At 38.1% G+C, this 12,292-nt stretch overlaps 1 protein-coding gene across 6 annotated transcripts in view; it reads right to left on the bottom strand.

The window, feature by feature from the left end:
• Positions 1-12,292, bottom strand: part of PLPPR1 (phospholipid phosphatase related 1) — a 616,358-nt gene that overhangs the window by 290,901 nt on the left and 313,165 nt on the right. The gene's annotated exons all lie outside the window — the stretch shown is intronic.

The raw sequence follows: 12,292 nt of genomic DNA, 5'->3' as shown, positions 1-12,292 counted from the left end.
CAAAACTACAATGAGAGGGCTTCCCTGGTGGCGCAGTGGTTGAGAGTCTGCCTGCCGATGCAGGGGACACGGTTTCGTGCCCCGGTCCGGGAAGATCCCACATGCCGCGCAGCAGCTGGGCCCGTGAGCCATGGCCGCTGAGCCTGCGCGTCCAGAGCCTGTGCTCCGCAACGGGAGAGGCCACAACAGTGAGAGGCCCGCGTACCGAGAAAAAAAAAAAAAACAAACTACAATGAGGTATCACCTCACACCAGTCAGAATGGCTATCACCAAAAAATCTGCAAACAATAAATGTTGGAGAGGGTGTGGAGAAAGGGGAACCCTCTTGCACTGCTGGTGGGAATGTAAATTGATACAGACACTATGGAGAACAGAATGGAGGTTCCTTCTAAAAACTAAAAATAGAACTACCATACAACCCATCAATCCCACTACTGGGCAAATACCCTGAGAAAACCATAGTTCAAAAACAGTCATGTACCACAATGTTCATTTCAGGTCTATTTACAATAGTCAGGACATGGAAGCAACCTACGTGTCCATCAACAGATGAATGGATAAAGAAGATGTGGCACATATATACAATGGAATATTACTCAGCCATAATAAGAAAAGAAATTGAGTTATTTTTAGCAAGGTGGATGGACCTAGAGTCTGTCATACAGAGTGAAGTCAGAAAGAGAAAAACAAATACCTTATGCTAACACATATATATGGAATCTAAAAAAAAAGAAAAAAAAGGGTTCTGAAGAAACTAGGGGCAGAACAGGAATAAAGATGCAGACGTAGAGAATGGACTTGAGGACATGGGGAGGGGGAAGGGTAAGCTGGGACGAAGTGAGAGAGTGGCATGGACTTATGGATACTACCAAATGTAAAATAGATAGCTAGTGGGAAGCCGCCACATAGCACAGAAAGATCAGTTTGATGCTTTGTGACCACCTAGAGGGGTGGGATAGGGAGGGTGGGAGGCAGATGCAAGAGGGAGGAGATATGGGGATATATGCATATGTATAGCTGATTCACTTTGTTATAAAGCAGAAACTAACATACCATTGTGAAGCAATTATACTCCAATAAAGAAGTAAAAAATAAATGATAAGAAAATGAAAATTAAAGAAAATAAGATACATGCACCCCAGTGTTCACAACAGCACTATTTAAAATAGCCAAGACATGGGAGCAACCTAAATGTCCACCAACAGATGAAAGAAGATGTGGTATATATACATGGTGGAATAATACTTAGCCATAAAAAATGAAATAATGCCATTTGCCTCAACATGGATGCACCTAGAGATTATCATGCTAAGTGAAGTAAGTCAGAAAGAGAAAGACAAATACTATATGATATCACTTATATGTGGAATCTAAAATATGACACAAATTAACCTTCTCACGAAATAGATACAGACTCACAGACATAGAAAACAAACTTACGGTTACCATAGGGGAAAGGGGGTACGGGAGGGATAAATTAGTAGCTTGAGACTAGCAGATATAAACTAGTATATAAAAAATAGATAAACAACAAGGTCCTACTGCATAGCACAGTAAACTGTATTCAATATCCTATAATAAACCATAATGGAAAATAATATGAAAAAGAATATGTATATATGTATAACCAAATCACTTTGCTATAGAGCAGAAACTAACACAAATTGTAAATCAATTATACCTCAATAGAAAGAAAGAAAGAAAGGAGGGAGGGAGGGAGGAAGAAGGTAGGAAGGAAGATGAAAAAAGAAAGAATGAGAGAGACAGAGACAGAAAGAAAGAAAGGGAGGAAGAAAGAAAGAAAGAAAATTTATCTTTTTTTCTTTTAATTTGGTATATTACATTGGTTGAATTTTTAATATAAAACCAATTCTGTATTACTGGAAAAAGCACCACAATCTCATGATGTATTATTATTTTTTTAATATTTCTTGACTGAATTTGCTATTATTTTGTTTACAATTTTTTCATCTATATTCTTGAGAAATGTTAATTTAGCAAACTCAAAATCATCTAAATAGGGATTCAGAAAAGTCATTCCTTATTAATTTTCTTTTTATGCCTTTTCCTATAACTTTTTTCTTAGACCTATAACAGAGCAAGGTAACTTTATTACTTTCTATATTTTTCTGCATATCCCTTAGGCTCTTAATCTTTTTCTTATTATTAGCATTTACTGAATGTTTAGCATGTGCCAACTGTTGTGCCAAGTACTTTACATTATTATTGCATTATCTCATTTAATTATGCAAACAATTCTATTTAGTAGATATTATCAACCTCCCAAATTCATTGATTAGCTCTAGTAATTTTCTGGTAGCATCTTTAGGATTCTCTATGAATAGTGTCATGTCATCTGCAAACAGTGACAGCTTTACTTTTTCTTTTCTGATTTGGATTCCCTTTATTTCTTTTTCTTCTCTGATGGCTGTGGCTAAAACTTCCAAAACTATATTGAATACTAGTGGTGAGAGTGGACAACCTTGTCTTGCTTCTGATCTTAGTGGAAATGCTTTCAGTTTTTCACCATTGAGGATGATGTTGGCTGTGGGTTTGTCATATATGGCCTTTATTATGTTGAGGTAAGTTCCCTCTATGCCTACTTCTGCAGTGTTTTTATCATAAATGGGTGTTGAATTTTGTCAAAAGGTTTCTCTGCATCTATTGAGATGATCATATAGATTTTCTCCTTCAATTTGTTAATATGGTGTATCACATTGATTGATTTGTGTATATTGAAGAATCCTTGCATCCCTGGGATAAATCTCACTTGATCATGGTGTATGATCCCTTTAATGTGCTGTTGGATTCTGTTTGCTAGTATTTTGTTGACGATTTTTGCATCTATATTCATCAGTGATAGTGGTCTGTAATTTTCTTTTCTTGTAGAATCTTTGTGTGGCTTTTGTATCAGGGTGATGGTGGCCTTGTAGAATGAGTTTGGGAGTGTTCATTCCTCTGCAATTTTTTGGAAGAGTTTGAGAAGGATGGGTGTTAACTCTTCTCTAAATGTTGAGTAGAATTCACCTGTGAAGCCAGCTGGTCCTGGGCTTTTGTTTGTTGGAAGATTTTTAATCACAGTCTCAATTTCATTACTTGTGATTGGTCTGTTTGTATTTTCTGTTTCTTCCCGCTTCAGTCTTGGAAGGTTATACCTTCCTAAGAACTTGTCCATTTCTTCCAGGCTGTCCATTCTATTGGCATAGAGTTGCTTGTAGTAGTCTCTTCTGATGCCTTGTATTTCTGTGGTGTCCACTGTAACTTCTCCTTTTTCATTTCTAATTTTATTGATTTGAGTCCTCTCCCTCTTTTTCTTGATGAGTCTGGCTAAAGTTTCATCAATTTTGTTTATCATTTCAAAGAATCAGCTTTTAGTTTTACTGATCTTTGCTATTGTTTTCTTTTTTTCTATTTCATTTATTTCTACTCTGATTTTTATGATTTCTTTCCTTCTACTAACTTTGGGTTTTGTTTGTTTTTCTTTCTCTAGTTCGTTTAGGTGTAGGGTTAGGTTGTTTATTTGAGATTTTTCTTGTTTCTTCAGGTAGGACTATATTGCTATAAACTTGCCTCTTAGAACTGCTTTTGCTGCAACCCATAGGTTTTCCATTGTCATGTTTTCATTGTCATTTGTCTCTAGGTATATTTTTGATTTCCTCTTTGATTTCTTCAGTGAAGTCTTGGTTATTTAGTAACATATTGTTCAGCTTCCATGTGTTTGACTTTTTAATGTTTTTTTTTCCCTGTAATTGATTTCTAATCTCATAGCGTTGTGATCAGAAAAGATGCTTGATACGATTTCAATTTTCTTAAATTTACCGAGGCTTGATTTGTGACCCAAGATGTGATCTATCCTGGAGAATGTTCCATGTGAACTTGAGAAGAAAGTATAATCTGCTGTTTTCATATGGAATGTCCTATAAATATCAATTAAATATATCTGGTCTATTGTGTAATTTAAAGCTTGTGTTTCCTTATTAATCTTCTGTCTGAATGATCTGTCCATTGGTGTTAAAGTCCCCCACTATTATTGTGTTACTGTCAATTTCCTCTTTTATAGCTCTTAGGATTTGCCTTATGTATTGAGATACTCCTATATTGTGTGCATATATATTTACAATTGTTGTATCTTCTTCTTGGATTAATTCCTTGATCATTATGTAGTGTCCTTCCTTGTCTCTTATAACATTCTTTATTTTAAAGTCTATTTTATCTGATATGAGTATTGCTACTCCAGGTTTCTTTTGATTTCCATTTGCATGGAATATCGTTTTCCATCCCCTCACTTTCAGTCTGTATGTGTCTCTAGGTCTGAAGTGGGTCTCTTGTAGACAGCGTATATATGGGTCTTGTTTTTGTTTCCATTCAGCGAGCCTTTGTCTTTTGGTTGGAGCATTTAATCCACTCATATTTAAGGTAATTATCAATATTTATGTTCCTATTACCATTTTCTTAATTGTTTTGGGTTTGTTTTTGTAGGTCCTTTTCTTGTCTTGTGTTTCCCACTTAGAGAAGTTCCTTTAGCATTTGTTGTAGAGCTGGTTTGGTCGTGCTGAATTCTCTCAGCTTTTGCTTGTCTGTAAAGCTTTTGATTTCTCCATTGAATCTGAATGAGATCCTTGCTGGGTAGAGTAATCTTCATTGGAGGTTCTTCCCTTTCATCACTTTAAGTATATCGTGCCTCTCCCTTCTGGCTTGTAGAGTTTCTGCTGAGAAATCAACTGTTCACCTTATGGGAGTTCCCTTGTATGTTACTGTTGTTTTTCCCTTGTTGTATTTAATAAATTTCTTTGTCTTTAATTTTTGTCAGTTTGATTACTATGTGTCTCGGCATGTTTCTCCTTGGGTTTATCCTTCCTGGGACTCTCAGTAATTCCTGGACCTGGGTGGCTATTTCCTTTCCCATGTTAGGGAAGTTTTCAACTATGATCTCTTCAAATATTTTCTCGGCTCCTTTCTCTCTCTCTTCTCCTTCTGGGACCCCTATAATGTGAATGTTGATGTGCTTAATGTTGTCCCAGAGGTCTCTTAGGCTGTCTTCATTTCTTTTCACTCTTTTTTCTTTATTATGTTCTGCGGCAAGAATTCCACCATTCTGTCTTCCACATCACTTATCTGTTTTTCTTCCTCAGTTATGGTTACAAAATTAATGCACAGAAACCTCTTGCATTCCTATACACTAACAATGAAACACCAGAAAGAGAAATTAAGGAAACATCCCATTCACCATTGCAACAAAGAGAACAAAATACCTAGGAATAAACCTACCTAAGGAGGTAAAAGACCTGTACTCAGAAAACTATAAGACACTGATGAAAGAAATCAAAGATGACACAAACAGATGGATAGATATACCATCTTCTTGGACTGGAAGAATCAATACTGTGAAAATGACTCTACTACCCAAAGCAGTCTGCAGATTCAATGCAATCCCTATCAAATTATCAGTGGCATTTTTTACAAAACTAGAACAAAAAATCTTCAAATTTGTATGCAGACACAAAAGACCCCAAACAGCCAAAGCAATCTTGAGGGAAAAATGTGGAGCTGGAGGAATCAGGCTCCCAGACTTCAGACTATACTACAAGGTCCAGTAATCAAGACAATATGGTACTGGCACAACAACAGAAATACAGACCAATGGAAAAGGATAGAAAGCCCAGAGATAAACCCACACACCTATGGTCAACTAATCTATGACAAAGGAGGCAAGGATATACAACGGAGAAAAGACAGTCTCTTCGATAAGTGGTTCTGGGAAAACTGGATAGCCACATGTGAAAGCATGAAATTAGAACACTCCCTAACACCATACACAAAAATAAACTCAAACTGGATTAAAGACATAAATGTAATACTAGATACTATAAAACTCTTAGAGGAAAACATGGGCAGAAGACTCTTTGACATAAATCACAGCAAGATCTTTTTTGACCCACTTCCTAGAGAAATGGAAATAAAAACAAAAATAAACAAATGGGACCTAATGAAACTTAAGAGCTTTTGCACAGCAAAGGAGACTATAAACAAGGCAAAAAGACAACCCTCAGAATGGGAGAAAATATTTGCAAATGAATCAGTGTACAAAGGATTAATCTCCAAAATATAAAAATAGCTCATGCAGCTCAGTATCAAAAAAACAAACAACCCAATCAAAAAATGGGCAGAAGACCTAAATAGACATCTCTCCAAAGAAGACATACAGATGGCCAAGAAGCACATGAAAAGCTGCTCAACATCATTAATTATTAGAGATGCAAATCAAAACTACAATGGGGTATCACCTCACGCTGGTCAGAATGGGCATCATCAGAAAATCTACAAACAACAAATGCTGGAGAGGGTGTGGAGAAAAGGGTACCCTCTTGCACTGTTGGTGGGAATGTAAATTGATACAGCCACTATGGAGAACAGTATGGAGGTTCCTTAAATAACTAAAAATAGAACTACCATATGACCCAGCAATCCCACTACTGGGCACATACCCTGAGAAAACCATAATTCAAAAATACACATGCACCGCAATGTTCATTGCAGCACTATTTACAATAGCCAGGTCACGGAAGCAACCTAAATATCCATCAACAGATGAATAGATAAAGAAGATGTGGCACATATATACAATGAATATTACTCAGCCATAAAATGAAATTGAGTTATTTGTAATGAGGCAGATGGATCTAGAGTCTTGCCATACAGAGTGAAGTAAGTCAGAAAGAGAAAAACAAATGCTAACACACATATATGGAATCTAAAAAAGCGGTACTGCTGAACCCAGTGGCAGGACAGGAATAAAGATGCAGATGTAGAGAACGGACTTGAGGACACAAGGGGGGAAGGGGAAGCTGGGACAAAGTGAGAGAGTAGCACTGACATATATACACTCCCAAATGTAAAATGGATGGCTAGTGGGAAGCTGCTGCATAGCACAGGGAAATCAGGTCGATGCTTTGTAATGACCTAGAGGGGTGGAATATGGAGGGTGGGAGGGACGCTCAAGAGGGAGGGGATATGGGGATATATGTATACCTATAGCTGATTCACTTTGTGGTACAGCAGAAACTAACACAACATTGTAAAGCAATTATACTCCAATAAAGATATTTTTAAAAAGTGGAAGGAAATTTAGATTAGATAATCACCATTTTGTTATTTAACAATAAAATAAAATCGTTCAATCAAAAAAAATTTTAATAAAATAAGATCCATTGACTCATTGGATTCCCTATGCTGGCTCTTATGCTTAGTTCTACAAAAGCTCAGTCTGTAAAATCAGCATCACATCATTAATTCTTGCCTACTTCATGGGTATGTGGAGAAATAAAATGAGATATGACATATAAAGCACTTTCAGAATGTTATCATGGAAAGAATACAGGGCCTAATTCTACACTCTAAGGTCTGGAATCAGACACTGGGCTCATATCCTGAGCCCTGCCACTGATTAACTTAGGGATATTGGTCTTTGCATTTATTAAAAAAAAAAAAAAAAAAGGTACGATACCTATTTTACAAGTTTGTGGTCATAATTAAATGAGATAATGTACGTGAAAATGACTGGCATGCTGCCCAGCCCATAGTAACATTCACCCTCCTCTTTCTTCTCTGCTAAAAACGATCCCATACACACTCTCAGTATTACTACAAGATGTTATGTGGATAAGCTTAGATCAGCAGTTTTCACTTCAAAGAAGGACAAACACAGATAATAACTATTTAAATAATTAACAGGCTGGAACAAATCATCCACTGATGCTATGCATGGGAAATAAGAATTCTCTGCCATGACCTAATTTGTGTCCTTGGCCAATACATTTTCCCTTCTTTGTTCCAGGGAAGATTAACAACATTGTGCAAAAAAGGCCTAGTTGGGGCCTGGAAAAGCGTAGCCCAGTAAATCGTAGTTATTGCTACAAAAGTTATTATCATTTCCTTGCAATCTAGAAGACACTTCTAGCAGTATTACTATTCATATATAAGAGCAAATATGAGTGTGATTAAAGGTCTAATAAATAACCCTAAGTTCATTTCATAGTAGCTCTATTCCCCTTTACATCTCTGACTAAATGGCTCCATTGATTAGTTCTACAGACTGAACAAACATCAAGCTTACAGATTTAATTCCTAGGTGACCTTTTACCCACGACCTCTTATATCACAGACAGAAGCCTTGATGTCAGGAAGAGGTGTCATAAATGGGGGCCTTTGACCAAAAGGGCTTGATGAGGAGCTGTTCTTAGTATTTAAAACAATCCCCTCTACTTCCCACCATTTAATTGGTGGTGTTTCTCACAGATTCATTCTCCATATTCCTATTTTGAGGGGAGGGAGAAGGTTCCCTGGGGAATCTTGCACAGTCCCATGCACTCAGCTATGTCCCATGACCTTCAAATGTACAGCTCCAACTCCGGGCTAGACTTTTATCCTCTCCCTTTCCCTCTATTCTGCTTCAGGCCAGTAACCATAGCCTCTAGCCATATCGGGCTCTCTGAGCGTCCCTCTGAAGACTCTCTCACCAGATTGAAGGGGCAGCTACTACTCCTTTCCTGGCCCTCTGAGTTCAGAGCAGTGAGAGGCAAAAGAAGCAGTCAGGGGGTGATGTGTGGGGGACACAAAGCCTTCACTGGAGCTGGCAGATGTTCAAAAATGACTCCAGCTCTTGGAGTGCTTTTCTGATCTGTTGATGACTTCCTGCTGGACCTTCCTGACCACAATTCTCTTGACCTGGCAGGGGCTCTCCATCAGCTGGCCATCACAAATACCCTTCAACTTCTGTACCCAGTGGTTCAGCCTCAACTTCTATCTGCGGAGATCCATCTTGTATTCTGGCAGACACGCTTTTGGGCAGAATGTCTTTTTAAATGATCCCAGGCCAACATTCTTTTGATGGACATGAGTCCTTCCTTTTCCTCAGGATCTCGGTACCTTTGGCCTACTACTGAAGGGAAATGCATTGCTTTCCAGATGCAGCCTCTATTATGCCTCCCACTACAAGAAAGTAGCTTCAGACATCATCTTTCTTTGGTATTCTCACGCATGGATCAGACGTCAGTCCACAGTGTCAAAATGCAGGAACGAATCTTCCCCTTCATTAGACCTGAGGCAAGGGAAATACAGTCCTCCCATGCATCCCCACCCCTTCGGTTGAGTTAAGTATCAGGTCTATACAAAGAAATTTCAACAAAATTTTCTGCAGCCTTCAATAACATTCCCCTCTTATAGTCTCAATATGTGTGAGTTGTTTAGTTCTATAAAACTAGTCACCTTGGAACGTACTATCTACTGTCTTTATGCCTTGATCAAAAGCTAGAGAGGATGCATCCCATGTTAATATCCTTTTTTCTTAATTGAAGGAGTCTTACAAGGTAACCTTCATGTTTCTCCCTCTTGTCCTTCAGTCACCATCTGGTGCCTACAAAGGTAAAATCCTGCCACTATTGCCCCTTTATGAACTTATATGTAATAATACTTATCCAGCTTCAGGTCACACATACAGACTTTTTTATAGAAGCAATACTGATTTGTGAATTTTATAAGTCACAATCTCATCAGTTGTGTTCTAATCAAACAAACAGCAGGGTGGAAATAACTGGAGCTAGATAAATAAATGAGTTAATTATGGACTTGCTCACTTTAAAGAAACATTAAATTATGAAGGATTATGAATAGCTGAGTAATTCTCCTGATCTTAATTCCTAGAATATAGAGCTTGGAGAACGGACACCTTGTTAGTTTGCATAATTCAGTTGCAAAGGAAGTGAGCTATGCTGGTCTCAGCCTCCTTCTCCATCTCTGCATTCCTCCTTCTCCTGATACATGGGACTCCTTGCACCCAACTTGCATTGTCAGCCCGACTCCCAGGTATGAGAAGTGTATTCATTTCTTATTGTTGCTGTAACAAATTGCCACAAACTTAGTGGCTTAAAACAACACACATATGTTCTTTCATAAATCTGGAGGTCAGAAATCTGAAATGGGTAAATCTCACTGGGTAAAATCAAGGCCGCATTCCTTTTGGGAGGACCTAAGAGAGGATCCATTTTCTTGCGTCTTCCAACTTCTGGAGGCTGCCAGCATTCCTTGCCTTGTGGCCCCCTTCCATATTCAAAGCTAGAACGGTCAATCAAGTCTTTCTCACATTGCACAATCCCAATTTCTGCTTCCATAGTCACATCTCCTTCTCTGACTTTGACTGACTCTTCTGCCTTCCTTTTCTACTTTGAAAGACCCTTGTGATTACACCGGACCCATCTGACTGATTCAAGGTACTCTCCTTATCTTCAGGTCAGCTGGTGAGCAATCTCAGTTCCATCTGCAAACTTAATTCCCCTTTGCCAGTAAAAAGGCATATTCATAGGTTCTGAGGATTAGATCCAGGACCTCTTTGGTCAGGGCATTATTCTGCCTACTACACAAGGAGTAATCCCACACTGCTACAGCGGTTACCTGAATCCTCCCTTGTCTTCTCCTCCCACTCAGGAAGCAGGTGTCCAACTCCAGCTGCTTGTTTGATCCTGGCATCGTGGCCAGTATTTACTCCATGATTCCAGGTGTTAATGAAGAACAGAGTTCTATGCCTGTTTTTGTAAATATAATGTTATTGGAACACAGTCATGCCCATTCATTTACATATTGTTTCTGTTTGCTTTCATGCTACAACAGCAGAGTTGAGCAGTTACAGCAGAGACTGTATGGCCCCCAAAGTCTAAAATATTTATCATCTGGCCCTGAGAAAAAAACGTTCGCTGATCCCAATATAGAAGACTGCCCTCTTTCTCTCTCTGATTTATTCTTGCTCCTAGATTGTAGCCTTTCATGATCCTTCCTGAAAGCCAAGTATGTGGACCAGGTCCTCCCGGCTTGGGTGGACTCTGAACTTCATTTTCCATACCACCAGCCCTGTTAATCTGCCATAAACTCTGATCAATTTCTCAACCTCTAGACTAACACTTTCAGAATCAGCAAGTTTCTTGATGAGAAAAGCAATTTGCTTCTTGCCCAGATCTTGTTTCCTGAAAATACCTATTTCGGTAGCTCTCTAATGCCTTCAAACAAATACTGTTTATATTTCATCTAGCTTTTCCAGTTGTTCTCAGCAAGAAGACTGATCCAAGCAATCTGGTCCACTAGGACCAGAAGCATATTTTTAGTGCTGTTATTGAATTTTTGTTGCCTCCAAATTCTTATTATCCATATTCCTTTATATCCTGTTCTGTCTTCTTTTGTGTTGACCTTATGATTTCCTTATCACTCATAGCTTCTTTACAGCTTTCTTTATAGTACTCTGTCTCTTAGGGACTATGCTCTCTTGCTTTCTAATGAAGAAGATGGGTTTTATGAAATATTCTTCTGAATCCTACAGTTAAGTATAGCCTCAGACAAACTTATCCTTGACCCCTCAGAATAAAATTTCTTTCCCCTTGTTTTCTATTAATTTACTACAACCCCTATTTATTTAGTTTTGTTTCTGTCTCTTTATCTTCCAACTAGGTAAAGTCTATCCAGACTTGATAAACTGGTTGTTTTTAGCCCCGCTTCTCAAAAATACAACAAACCTGCTAACCAGATTTATCCTCAACTAGATGGCCCAATGTGGCATAGGTTGCATTCCAAGTCAAATTTTCCAGCGGTTTCTTCCATCTTCTGGTGCATCTTTGCTCTACTTATATGAAATATCCTATCCCAACTGCTTCATTCTTTCTGATTCTGAACTGAAAGAATTTAAAATTTAGAATTTAAAAATCCCTTTCAAAGCACTTACTGCAATTAAAGTTCTTACATCTCTCACTTTTTACTTTTTCTAAGTAAATATACAACAGTGAGGTATAGTATTTTAGCCATCTCACAGAGAAGCACCTATAATCAGGGACAATGGTAAGTTTTCTGACTCATTGGCCTAGCTGCTGGTTCCCTAGTTCAGGAGACAGAAGGAAGAAGTACAAAGTTTCTTCTTAACTTCTTAGATTGGGTCTCTTTCAAAAGGTGAAGACTGAATAGGTTGTTTCTCAATCCTGCTCTGTCTTGGTGGAAATTTCTCTCATATTCTTGTATTATATTCTCCCATTAATCTAGTTTTCTATAGTACCTTGGAACTTATTTTTTATATTTATATTCCCATTTGGGGACTCTATTTAGGAACAGTGAATTAAAGGTCAGCGTCTACTACCAGTAACAGTTCTGTAGAATTGAATCCTGCAGTTATCCAGGGACTGGGTCATTCCCTTGATTCCATGCAGCTAAATGTCTTTCATAAATATTCTTCTTAGGCTTTCCAGATTCAAAGGGATGACAT

Source organism: Stenella coeruleoalba (assembly GCF_951394435.1).
Source record: "Stenella coeruleoalba genome assembly, chromosome: 7".
In the NCBI taxonomy this organism is placed as follows: Eukaryota; Metazoa; Chordata; class Mammalia; order Artiodactyla; family Delphinidae; genus Stenella; species Stenella coeruleoalba.
The sequence above is the reverse complement of the archived record's forward strand: the minus strand, read 5'-3'. Positions and strand labels throughout refer to the sequence as shown.